General features: G+C 44.9%; 2 protein-coding genes across 3 annotated transcripts in view; one reads left to right on the forward strand and one right to left on the reverse strand.

Annotated features, from left to right (window-relative positions):
- The window catches only part of ARSA (arylsulfatase A), a 46753-nt gene extending 35624 nt beyond the window's left edge, over nucleotides 1-11129 (reverse strand). The window contains exon 1 of the mRNA XM_085886735.1: nucleotides 10931-11129. The gene's annotated coding sequence lies outside the window, so the exon portion shown is untranslated. The remainder of the gene's footprint in view (nucleotides 1-10930) is intronic.
- Nucleotides 11130-11383: 254 nt separating this feature from the next.
- The window catches only part of LOC147025618 (SH3 and multiple ankyrin repeat domains protein 1-like), a 76254-nt gene continuing 75463 nt past the window's right edge, over nucleotides 11384-12174 (forward strand). For both annotated transcript variants that reach the window (XM_085886771.1, XM_085886770.1), the window contains exon 1: nucleotides 11384-11514. The gene's annotated coding sequence lies outside the window, so the exon portion shown is untranslated. The remainder of the gene's footprint in view (nucleotides 11515-12174) is intronic.

Genomic DNA, 12174 nt, shown 5'->3' on the forward strand with positions numbered 1-12174 from the left:
TGTGCGGAAATAAAAGAGCCACAAGTGCTGGCATCTCCAGGCATTTATAAGTATTGCAATGTACCCAGCGATTTATAGGTATTGTTGTGGAAATGGCCCTTGGTATGCTATTAAATATAGTATTAGCACAGACCCCCATTAAATGCATGTTTAGCCAGGTTGTTCGGTAAATGGACGCTACATGTGTGTCGGGAGGTGTAGGATGCATGTTTATTGTTCTACATTGATGGTGTACCGAGAGCTTCTTCTTCTTCTTCCTTCCCCTCTCCGGACGAAGCCCCGCCCAGTCGGCTGAGAGGGAGTGGCCTAGAGAAGGAAGTGAAACTAAGGGGAGGAGCCAGTGGGCTTCGAGGCGAGCAAACGAAGGAAAGGCAGTGTGGATCTGCGACGAGAGCGCTGAGGTCGAGTCTGCCATCGGCAGTAGGAAAAACTGCATGAGGGTTTTTGCGATGGGTTTTTCATAAAGAGCGAGCCGAAAGAAAGGCAAGGAAGGGACTGAATGAGGTCTGTCTGCCATCGGCTGGGAGAGGATCAGCCTGAGGTCGAGTGTGCGATCGGCAGTAGGAGGAACTGAACCTGAGGGTCGAATCTGCCGAGGGAGTAACTGAGCCTGAGTGTCGAGTGAGGATTTCTGCGGTATCGAAACAACTCGTGAGAGTCTCTAATCTGCGTCGACAGGAACTGGCTGCTGTGTGAGTTGGGATCGACTTTATGAGGAGGACATCGACAGGTTCATCAGGAGTCCAGTGACGGAGCCTCTGACTGTCCCTACTCACCTCACGGCTCGACGACGTCTTGGAATCACATGGACCCAGCCTTCCAGAGCCCAACACCCCGATTTGGCCTTGTCTGGTGAACAGGCCAGGCCTGGACTTGTATGCTGGACCTTGTGAGAAACCAGCTGAGACCCACCATCGATCTGACGGTCTTGTGCCGTCGACATTGCGTGGGGTCAGAACGTACTGAGGAGGACGTGCGCAAGCGGTGCCTTGAGAAGGAAGAGTACGGCGCCGCCATCTTGCCACGCGCCGTGCTCAATCTTGGGGCTCGAATCCGTGGACATCGGCTTGTCACGAGCCACATTCATGCCTTTGACACTTTCCTCTCGTCCATGAAACATCACCAAGTACTCTGTCTTGTTTGCATGCTGTCCATGTCTTGTTTGCATGTCGTCCATGTCTTGTTTGCATGTCGTTTAAGGTTGATCTCGTTAGAGTTCCCTTCGAAACCCGTAGCTCCCTAGTTAAGAACGGGTTATAGATTAATTATAACATTGTCGTGAATGTTTTGCTTGTGTCGTGTTCCCCGATGTCCCCAATAAATCTGGCTGATTCTAAGGAAGTTGCCGCTTTGAATTAATTTGTGCCTCGTCGAGGAACGATCCGCTCGATTTGGATATAAAAACCAAAATGGTTACAGACTGGTAGACCCCGCTTGGTCTCTGACAAAACCAGTCTGTAACCACGGTCTATTCCCCCAGCTGGCAAGGTACAGGTGTATTTTGGTATCGTGGTTCGAGACGCGTAACCCGAGAATTGTGCCAAACCAGCCGGCGTTATAACCCCAGAGACGGCGGTGGTTAGGGTGGTGCCGAATCTGTAACATTTGGCTGTCGAGAGTAGGTTGCGAAAACCCAAACTGGTTACGGACAGTGATTGACGCACTCGTCCGAGCCCCCCCCCACCCCCCCCGGATCTGTAACAGTATGATCATCAGGAATTTGATGATGTGTGTGGAAAGTGACAAAAAAAAAACTTTATCATTAATAAATCATTGTGGCCTGTTCCAACTCGAGGCATTGTTGAGCAGGCTGATCAAAATGGCGAATTAAGACCCCAGAAAGGTAACTGAGGATGCACCTTAAGACCCCATTAATGGGGAGAGAGGTGGCCAAGGATGAGCCTGATAAAGGATAGAATTAAATACGGCCATTAATTATCTTCAAAAGGGGTCATTTAATTAACCCAAACACCCAATTTTCACTCTTACACTTCCTTGGAGTTCCCTTAGTATGCAAGAAAGTTTCAGACTGCTAGATTTCATTTCTTTGGAGTTATGGTGGACACACACACACACACACACACACACACACACACACACACACACCACACATTAACTGACTGACACACACTCACATTTATTATTATTATAGACTTGCAAATACCACCTCTCGCTTCGCTGATGGGAAAACTAATAAGGGGGAGAAAAAGAGGGGAGACTTCAGCCACCACAAAAGGCTTCACTCCGCAAAATACAGTGTGTGTCTGGGTGGTGCTGAGGTGTTGTCCACCAGACGGTTTTCTCTTCAGGATAACCTGAGGTGGTCCCGTCGGGTGGCTGCCTGGAATGTCCTATTCCGAAGAGATGAGGATGGGCCTTGCATCTGCTGGGGGATGGCCAGATGGAAGCCCGTGGTGTACCAGCGGAATGTGGACGCAGCGATGTGCTGTGGTGCATGCTCCCATCGTATGTATGTACCTTCTGATGACTCCTTCTGTCATGTTCCACAGTCCATATCCTTCTGTCATGTTCCACAGTCCATATCCTTCTGTCATGTTCCACAGTCCATATCCTTCTGTCATGTTCCACAGTCCATATCCTTCTGTCATGTTCCATAGTCAATATCCTTCTGTCATGTCCCACAGTCAATATCCTTTTGTCATGTTCCACAGTCAATATCCATTTGTCATGTTCCACAGTCCATATCCTTTTGTCATGTTCCACAGTCCATATCCTTCTGTCATGTTCCACAGTCCATATCCTTCTGTCATGTTCCATAGTCAATATCCTTCTGTCATGTCCCACAGTCAATATCCTTTTGTCATGTTCCACAGTCAATATCCATTTGTCATGTTCCACAGTCCATATCCTTTTGTCATGTTCCACAGTCCATATCCTTCTGTCATGTCCCACAGTCAATATCCTTTTGTCATGTTCCACAGTCAATATCCATTTGTCATGTTCCACAGTCAATATCCTTTTGTCATGTTCCACAGTCCATATCCTTCTGTCATGTCCCACAGTCAATATCCTTTTGTCATGTTCCACAGTCAATATCCTTTTGTCATGTTCCACAGTCCATATCCTTTTGTCATGTTCCACAGTCCATATCCTTCTGTCATGTTCCACAGTCAATATCCATTTGTCATGTTCCACAGTCAATATCCTTTTGTCATGTTCCACAGTCAATATCCATTTGTCATGTTCCACAGTCAATATCCATCTGTCATGTTCCACAGTCAATATCCATCTGTCATGTTCCACAGTCAATATCCATCTGTCATGTTCCACAGTCAATATCCATTTGTCATGTTCCACACTCAATATCCATTTGTCATGTTCCACACTCAATATCCATTTGTCATGTTCCACACTCAATATCCATTTGTCATATTCCACAGTCAATATCCATTTGTAATGTTCCACACTCAATATGCATCTGTCATGTTCCACAGTCAATATCCTTCTGTCATGTTCTGCAGTCAATGTGCCTCTGCCATGTTGTCCACCCTCCTATTTTTGGTGTGTGGGTTTAAAATGTGCAATACACTTATGTGGGTGGCATTTGCTTTATTGAAGACAAGGCCCTACAAGGTAGTTTTGATGAGTCCAACACAGCTTGATGCTGATCTTCATGCTGCAGATGCACTCAGATAATGTTCTTTCCAATCACGTAAACAGTTGCACATGGATTACAGCTGGTGCATGATATTTAAGGAACCACTGAAGGTGTGCAAGGCAATTAGCACTTTGTCTCATGGTGAGAGGTCATGAATGGGAAGTAAAGGTCAGCCAATAGGAAGAATGGGGGAGTTGTTGGTGGTGTTTTGTTGTACAGGGACAGGAATGTGGGACAAGCCAGAGGAATAATTGAGTTTGAGGTGGAAAATGGATGAGGGAGTATTTGATTCTGTGTCGTTGGATGAGTGTAGTGAATGAGAGTAATAGATTCGAGTCGTGGATAAGACCGTTGAGATAGGTCGTGGATGAGAATAGATGATGAGTGTAGTTGATGATCCTGGTGGATTCGTGTCAAGGATGACAGAGTACTGGTTGGTAGCGGATGAGAGTTCAGTGATGGGCAGTGGATCAGAGCAGCAGATGACAGTCGTCTGTATGAGTGGCAGATGAGAGTAGTGGATGGTAGTAGGGGATTAGTGTAGTGTATAAGAGTGCAGTGATGAGTAGTGGATGACAGGTGTCGATGAGAGAGTAATGATGGACAGTGGATGCGAGTTATCCATAAGAGTGGCAGATGAGAGAAGTGGATGAGAGTAGGGGATTAGTGTAGTAAATGAGAGTGACAGATGAGAGTAGTTGATGATCGTGGTGGATTAGTGCAGTGGATGAGAGTAGTGGATGTTCGTCATGGATTTGTGTAATGGACGAGAGAGTCGTGATGTGTTGTGGATCAAAGTAGTAAATGAGATTGACAGCTGAGAGTAGTGGATGGTATAAGGGGATTAGTGTAGTGTATAAGAGTGTAGTGATGAGTAGTGGATGACAGTTGTCAAGGAGAGAGTAATGATGGACAGTGGATGAGAGTTATCCATAAGAGTGGCAGCTGAGAGTAGTGGATTATTGTAGTATATGAGAGTGACAGATGAGAGTAGTTGATGATCGTGCTGGAATAGTGGAGTGGATGAGAGTAGTGGATGATAGTCGTGGATTAGTGTAGTAAATGAGATTGACAGATGAGAGTAGTTGATGATCGTCATGGATTAGTGTAGTGGACGAGAGAGTCGTGATATGTTGTGGATCAAAGTAGTAAATGAGATTGACAGATAAGAGTAGTGGATGAGAGTGCAGTGATGGGTCGTGGATCAGAGCAGCAGATGACAGTGGTGGATGACATTCGTGGATGATATTAGTGGATTAGTGTTGTGGATAAGAGTGGCAGATGGGAGTAGTGGATGACAGGAGTGGATTAATATCATGGATGAGAGAGTGATGAATAGTGTATTAGTGTCGTGGATGAGAGAGAAGTGATGGGTTGTGGATGAGAGAGAAAGAGTCGCGATGGGTAGTGGATGAGAGAGTCATGATGGGTAGTGGATGAGAATAGTAGATGAAAGAGTATCGATATGTAGTGGATGAAAGAGTATTGATGTGCAGTGGATGAGAATACGATATGTAGTGGATGAAAGAGTATCAATGTATCGTGGATGAGAGTATCGATGTGTCGTGTATGAGAAAAGTGGATGAGAGAGTATTGATGGGTCGTGGATGAGAGTAGTGGATGAAAGCGTATCGATAAGTAGTGGATGAGAGTAGTGAAGGAAAGAGTATAGTGATGGGTAGTGGATGAAAGAGTATATATAGTGATAGGTTGTGGATGAGAGTGATGGATGAAAGAGTATATACTGTATATATAGTGATGGGTTGTGGATGAGAGTGGTGGTTGAAAGAGTATCAATGTGTAGTGTATGAGAGTAGTGATGTGTAGTGTATGAGAGTAGTGATGTGTAGTGTATGAGAGTACTGGAAGAGAGTATCGATGTGTCGTGCATGAGATATCGATGTGTCGTGGATGAGAGTAGTGGAAGAGTTTCAATGTTTAGTGGATGAGAGTAGTGGAAGAGAGTATCAATGTGTCGTGCATGAGATATCGATGTGTCGTGGATGAGAGTAGTGGAAGAGTTTCGATGTGTAGTGGAGGAGAGTATCGATGTGTGGTGGATGAGAGTATCGATGTGTAGTGGAAGAGAGTATCGATGTTTTGTGGATGAGAGTCTCGATGTTTTGTGGATGAGAATAGTAGAAGAGAGTATCGATGTGTAGTGGATGAGAATAGTAGAAGAGAGTATCGATGTTTAGTGGATGAGAGTAGTGGAAGAGAGTTTCGATGTGTCGTGCATGAGATATCGATGTGTCGTGGATGAGAGTAGTGGAAGAGTTTCGATGTGTAGTGTATGAGAGTAGTGGAAGAGAGTATCGATGTGTAGTGTATGGGAGTAGTGGAAGAGAGTATCGATGTGTGGTGTATGAGAGTAGTGGAAGAGAGTATCGATGTGTAGTGTATGAGAATACTGGAAGAGAGTATCGATGTGTAGTGTATGAGAGTAGTGGAAGAGAGTATCGATGTGTAGTGTATGAGAGTAGTGGAAGAGAGTATCGATGTTTAGTGGATGAGAGTAGTGGAAGAGAGTATCGATGTGTAGTGTATGAGAATACTGGAAGAGAGTATCGATGTGTAGTGTATGAGAGTAGTGGAAGAGAGTATCGATGTGTAGTGTATGAGAGTAGTGGAAGAGAGTATCGATGTGTAGTGTATGAGAGTAGTGGAAGAGAGTATCGATGTGTAGTGTATGAGAGTAGTGGAAGAGAGTATCGATGTGTAGTGAATGAGAGTTGTGGAATAGAGTATCGATGTGTAGTGTATGAGAGTAGTGGAAGAGAGTATCGATGTGTAGTGTATGAGAGTAGTGGAAGAGAGTATCGATGTGTAGTGTATGAGAGTAGTGGAAGAGAGTATCGATGTGTAGTGTATGAGAGTTGTTGGAGAGTATCGATGTGTAGTGAATGAGAGTAGTGGAAGAGAGTATCGATGTGTAGTGTATGAGAGTTGTGGAAGAGAGTATCGATGTGTAGTGGAAGAGAGTATCGATGTGTTGTGGAAGAGAGTATCGATGTGTAGTGGAAGAGAGTTTCGATGTGTAGTGGAAGAGAGTATCGATGTGTAGTGGAAGAGAGTATCGATGTGTAGTGGAAGAGAGTTTCGATGTGTAGTGGAAGAGAGTTTCGATGTGTAGTGGAAGAGAGTATCGATGTGTAGTGGAGGACAGTATCGATGTGTGGTGGATGAGAGTATCGATGTGTAGTGTATGAGAGTAGTGGAAGAGAGTATCGATGTTTTGTGGATGAGAGTCTCGATGTTTTGTGGATGAGATATCGATGTTTAGTGGATGAGAGTAGTGGAAGAGAGTTTCGATGTGTAGTGTATGAGAGTAGTGGAAGAGAGTAACGATGTGTAGTGTATCAGAGTAGTGGAAGAGAGTATCGATGTGTAGTGTATGAGAGTAGTGGAAGTGAGTATCGATGTGTCGTGTATGAGAGTTGTGGAAGAGAGTATCGATGTGTAGTGTATGAGAGTAGTGGAAGAGAGTATCGATGTTTAGTGTATCAGAGTAGTGGAAGAGAGTATCGATGTTTAGTGGATGAGAGTAGTGGAAGAGAGTTTCGATGTGTAGTGTATCAGAGTAGTGGAAGAGAGTATCGATGTGTAGTGTATGAGAGTAGTGGAAGAGAGTATCGATGTGTAGTGTATGAGAGTTGTGGAAGAGAGTATCGATGTGTAGTGTATGAGAGTAGTGGAAGAGAGTATCGATGTTTAGTGGAAGAGAGTATCGATGTGTAGTGTATGAGAGTAGTGGAAGAGAGTTTCGATGTGTCGTGCATGAGATATCGATGTGTCGTGGATGAGAGTAGTGGAAGAGTTTCGATGTGTAGTGTATCAGAGTAGTGGAAGAGAGTATCGATGTGTAGTGTATCAGAGTAGTGGAAGAGAGTATCGATGTGTAGTGTATGAGAGTAGTGGAAGAGAGTATCGATGTGTAGTGTATCAGAGTAGTGGAAGAGAGTATCGATGTGTAGTGTATCAGAGTAGTGGAACAGAGTATCGATGTGTAGTGTATGGGAGTTGTGGAAGAGAGTATCGATGTGTAGTGTATGAGAGTAGTGGAAGAGAGTATCGATGTGTAGTGTATGAGAGTTGTGGAAGAGAGTATCGATGTGTAGTGTATGAGAGTAGTGGAACAGAGTATCGATGTGTAGTGTATCAGAGTAGTGGAACAGAGTTTCGATGTGTAGTGTATCAGAGTAGTGGAACAGAGTTTCGATGTGTAGTGTATGAGAGTAGTGGAAGAGAGTATCGCTGTGTAGTGTATCAGAGTAGTGGAAGAGAGTATCGATGTGTAGTGTATGGGAGTTGTGGAAGAGAGTATCGCTGTGTAGTGTATCAGAGTAGTGGAAGAGAGTATCGATGTGTAGTGTATCAGAGTAGTGGAACAGAGTTTCGATGTGTAGTGTATGAGAGTAGTGGAACAGAGTATCGCTGTGTAGTGTATCAGAGTAGTGGAAGAGAGTATCGCTGTGTAGTGTATCAGAGTAGTGGAAGAGAGTATCGATGTGTAGTGTATGGGAGTTGTGGAAGAGAGTATCGCTGTGTAGTGTATCAGAGTAGTGGAAGAGAGTATCGATGTGTAGTGTATGAGAGTTGTGGAAGAGAGTATCGATGTGTAGTGTATGAGAGTAGTGGAAGAGAGTATCGCTGTGTAGTGTATCAGAGTAGTGGAAGAGAGTATCGATGTGTAGTGTATGAGAGTAGTGGAAGAGAGTATCGATGTGTAGTGTATCAGAGTAGTGGAAGAGAGTATCGATGTGTAGTGTATCAGAGTAGTGGAAGGGAGTAACGATGTGTAGTGTATCAGAGTAGTGGAAGAGAGTATCGATGTGTAGTGTATCAGAGTAGTGGAAGAGAGTATCGATGTGTAGTGTATCAGAGTAGTGGAAGGGAGTAACGATGTGTAGTGTATCAGAGTAGTGGAAGAGAGTATCGATGTGTAGTGTATGAGAGTAGTGGAAGAGAGTATCGCTGTGTAGTGTATCAGAGTAGTGGAAGAGAGTATCGATGTGTAGTGTATGAGAGTAGTGGAAGAGAGTATCGATGTGTAGTGTATCAGAGTAGTGGAAGAGAGTATCGATGTGTAGTGTATCAGAGTAGTGGAACAGAGTATGGATGTGTAGTGTATGGGAGTTGTGGAAGAGAGTATCGATGTGTAGTGTATGAGAGTAGTGGAAGAGAGTATCGATGTGTAGTGTATGAGAGTTGTGGAAGAGAGTATCGATGTGTAGTGTATGAGAGTAGTGGAACAGAGTATCGATGTGTAGTGTATCAGAGTAGTGGAACAGAGTTTCGATGTGTAGTGTATGAGAGTAGTGGAAGAGAGTATCGCTGTGTAGTGTATCAGAGTAGTGGAAGAGAGTATCGATGTGTAGTGTATGGGAGTTGTGGAAGAGAGTATCGCTGTGTAGTGTATCAGAGTAGTGGAAGAGAGTATCAATGTGTAGTGTATCAGAGTAGTGGAACAGAGTTTCGATGTGTAGTGTATGAGAGTAGTGGAAGAGAGTATCGCTGTGTAGTGTATCAGAGTAGTGGAAGAGAGTATCGCTGTGTAGTGTATCAGAGTAGTGGAAGAGAGTATCGATGTGTAGTGTATGGGAGTTGTGGAAGAGAGTATCGCTGTGTAGTGTATCAGAGTAGTGGAAGAGAGTATCGATGTGTAGTGTATGAGAGTTGTGGAAGAGAGTATCGATGTGTAGTGTATGAGAGTAGTGGAAGAGAGTATCGCTGTGTAGTGTATCAGAGTAGTGGAAGAGAGTATCGATGTGTAGTGTATGAGAGTAGTGGAAGAGAGTATCGATGTGTAGTGTATCAGAGTAGTGGAAGAGAGTATCGATGTGTAGTGTATCAGAGTAGTGGAAGGGAGTAACGATGTGTAGTGTATCAGAGTAGTGGAAGAGAGTATCGATGTGTAGTGTATCAGAGTAGTGGAAGAGAGTATCGATGTGTAGTGTATCAGAGTAGTGGAAGGGAGTAATGATGTGTAGTGTATCAGAGTAGTGGAAGAGAGTATCGATGTGTAGTGTATCAGAGTAGTGGAAGAGAGTATCGATGTGTAGTGTATCAGAGTAGTGGAAGGGAGTAACGATGTGTAGTGTATCAGAGTAGTGGAAGAGAGTATCGATGTGTAGTGTATGAGAGTAGTGGAAGAGAGTATCGCTGTGTAGTGTATCAGAGTAGTGGAAGAGAGTATCGATGTGTAGTGTATCAGAGTAGTGGAAGGGAGTAACGATGTGTAGTGTATCAGAGTAGTGGAAGGGAGTAACGATGTGTAGTGTATCAGAGTAGTGGAAGAGAGTATCGATGTGTAGTGTATCAGAGTAGTGGAAGAGAGTATCGATGTGTAGTGTATGAGAGTAGTGGAAGAGAGTATCGATGTGTAGTGTATCAGAGTAGTGGAAGAGAGTAACGATGTGTAGTGTATCAGAGTAGTGGAAGAGAGTATCGATGTGTAGTGTATCAGAGTAGTGGAAGAGAGTATCGATGTGTAGTGTATCAGAGTAGTGGAAGGGAGTAACGATGTGTAGTGTATGAGAGTAGTGGAAGAGAGTAACGATGTGTAGTGTATCAGAGTAGTGGAAGGGAGTAACGATGTGTAGTGTATCAGAGTAGTGGAAGAGAGTATCGATGTGTAGTGTATCAGAGTAGTGGAAGAGAGTATCGATGTGTAGTGTATGAGTGTAGTGGAAGAGAGTATCGATGTGTAGTGTATCAGAGTAGTGGAAGAGAGTAACGATGTGTAGTGTATCAGAGTAGTGGAAGAGAGTATCGATGTGTAGTGTATCAGAGTAGTGGAAGAGAGTATCGATGTGTAGTGTATGAGAGTAGTGTATGAGAGTATCGATGTGTAGTGTATGAGAGTAGTGTATGAGAGTAGTGTATGAGAGTAGTGTATGAGAGTAGTGTATGAGAGTAGTGTATGAAAGAGTGGTGTATGAGTGGATCGGAGTGGTGAATTAAACGGTGTGTTTGGACATGGATTCAATTTTAATTTCTTTGGCCACAGATTTCGATGAAGAAATTCAAAAAGGACTTGTGAAATCCTTCAGACGATCGTTCATTCATTCGCTCTTGTGGCAATTATTTCCCCCTTACATTTTCATCCATTCCTCTCCTCCCCTCCCCTCTCCCCTCCCGTCTCCTCCTCCTCCCCCCCCTCCTCTCTCCCCTCTCCCCTCTCCCTCCCTCCCTCCCCCCTCCTCCCGCCCTCCCTTCCCCTCCTCCCCTCCCTCCCTTCCCCTCCTTCCATCCCTCCCCCCTCCTCCCCCTCCTCCCCTCCTCACCTCCCTCCCCTTTCCCCCTCCTCACCTTGTTAATTCTTCTTCCCGCGCTCCCAATTCTCTTCTCCATCGTGTCCTCCTCACCACACGTTGAAGTACCCCGTGCACTACGTCATCCACTCCCCATACTACATACTACATACATATATACCATGATGCCATACATCATTAGTACCCCACATGGTTCCCCCGCCATGCGGCACTTTCCGAGCGGAACCCGGGATGAGCGAGTAGCGCACTGCGGGGTGGAGAGGGGGGAGAGAGTAACAAGGGATATTAAAAGGGGATGAGTGGGGGAGAGGGATGGTGTATTAAAGGGGATGAGTGGGGGAGAGGGATGGTGTATTAAAGGGGATGAGTGGGGGCAAGAGATAAGATCGTGGAGTTAAACCAATGGGAAAGAAGATGAGATAAAAATCGAAACAATGTGAAGAGGAGGAAGGTATGGGATGTACGGGTAGGGGTGGGAAGGGTTGGGATTGTGGGGAGGAGGAGAAGGCTTGGGTGGAAGGGCTGGATGTATCGAGGGGACGCTCTGTGCTAAGAGGAGGGCGGCTCAGGAGAGGAAGTGCAGAACAGATGGTGAGAAGGTCCGATAACAGCAGCGAACAGGTAAGAAGGGACATGTGGGTTGGAGGTCTTTGCTGGTTTCTTCAAGGAAAAGCATACGATGTGGAGGAAGGATTTTGGGGGGTGGGGGTGGGGGGCAAAGAATGGGTGATGTAGTGGTGCAGGTGAGGAGGAAAGAGTGGACTAGACCCCGAAATAGAGAAGGATAAATGGACAATTAAATGGCTAACATTCCTCAGACTGTCAATTTGGGAACATAATGGGAAAGTGAGGGACAGAAGAGGTAGTTACTGTGTGTCGGACGGTGTGGGGCAGACGAGGAGAAATTCTCTTGAACACAGAGACAGCACAAAGGGGCGGACAGAAATGGAAATAGACAAAGAGGGACAAAAACCGGGATTGAGTGACATCATCAATGAAATGGAGATATAAACCCATCGTACATAGTCGAGAGAAAGATATATAAACCTGTCCTACATAGTACAGAGAGAGACATGAACCCATCGTACAGAGTTTAGAGATACAAATCCATCGTACATGATGGATAGAGAGATATGAACCCCTCGTACCTGGTGTATGGATATATAAACCCATCATACATGGAATCCATCCATCCATTGGGACCATACTCTGTGCAGAGCGTTGATGCTGCCTAAGCTGTCTCCTTGGCTGTTGGGTACAATCCTGGACGGGTCGCCACTC

Source organism: Eptatretus burgeri, chromosome 6 (genome assembly GCF_056783735.1).
Source record: "Eptatretus burgeri isolate ZD-2024b chromosome 6, Ebu_testis_v1, whole genome shotgun sequence".
In the NCBI taxonomy this organism is placed as follows: domain Eukaryota; kingdom Metazoa; phylum Chordata; class Myxini; order Myxiniformes; family Myxinidae; genus Eptatretus; species Eptatretus burgeri.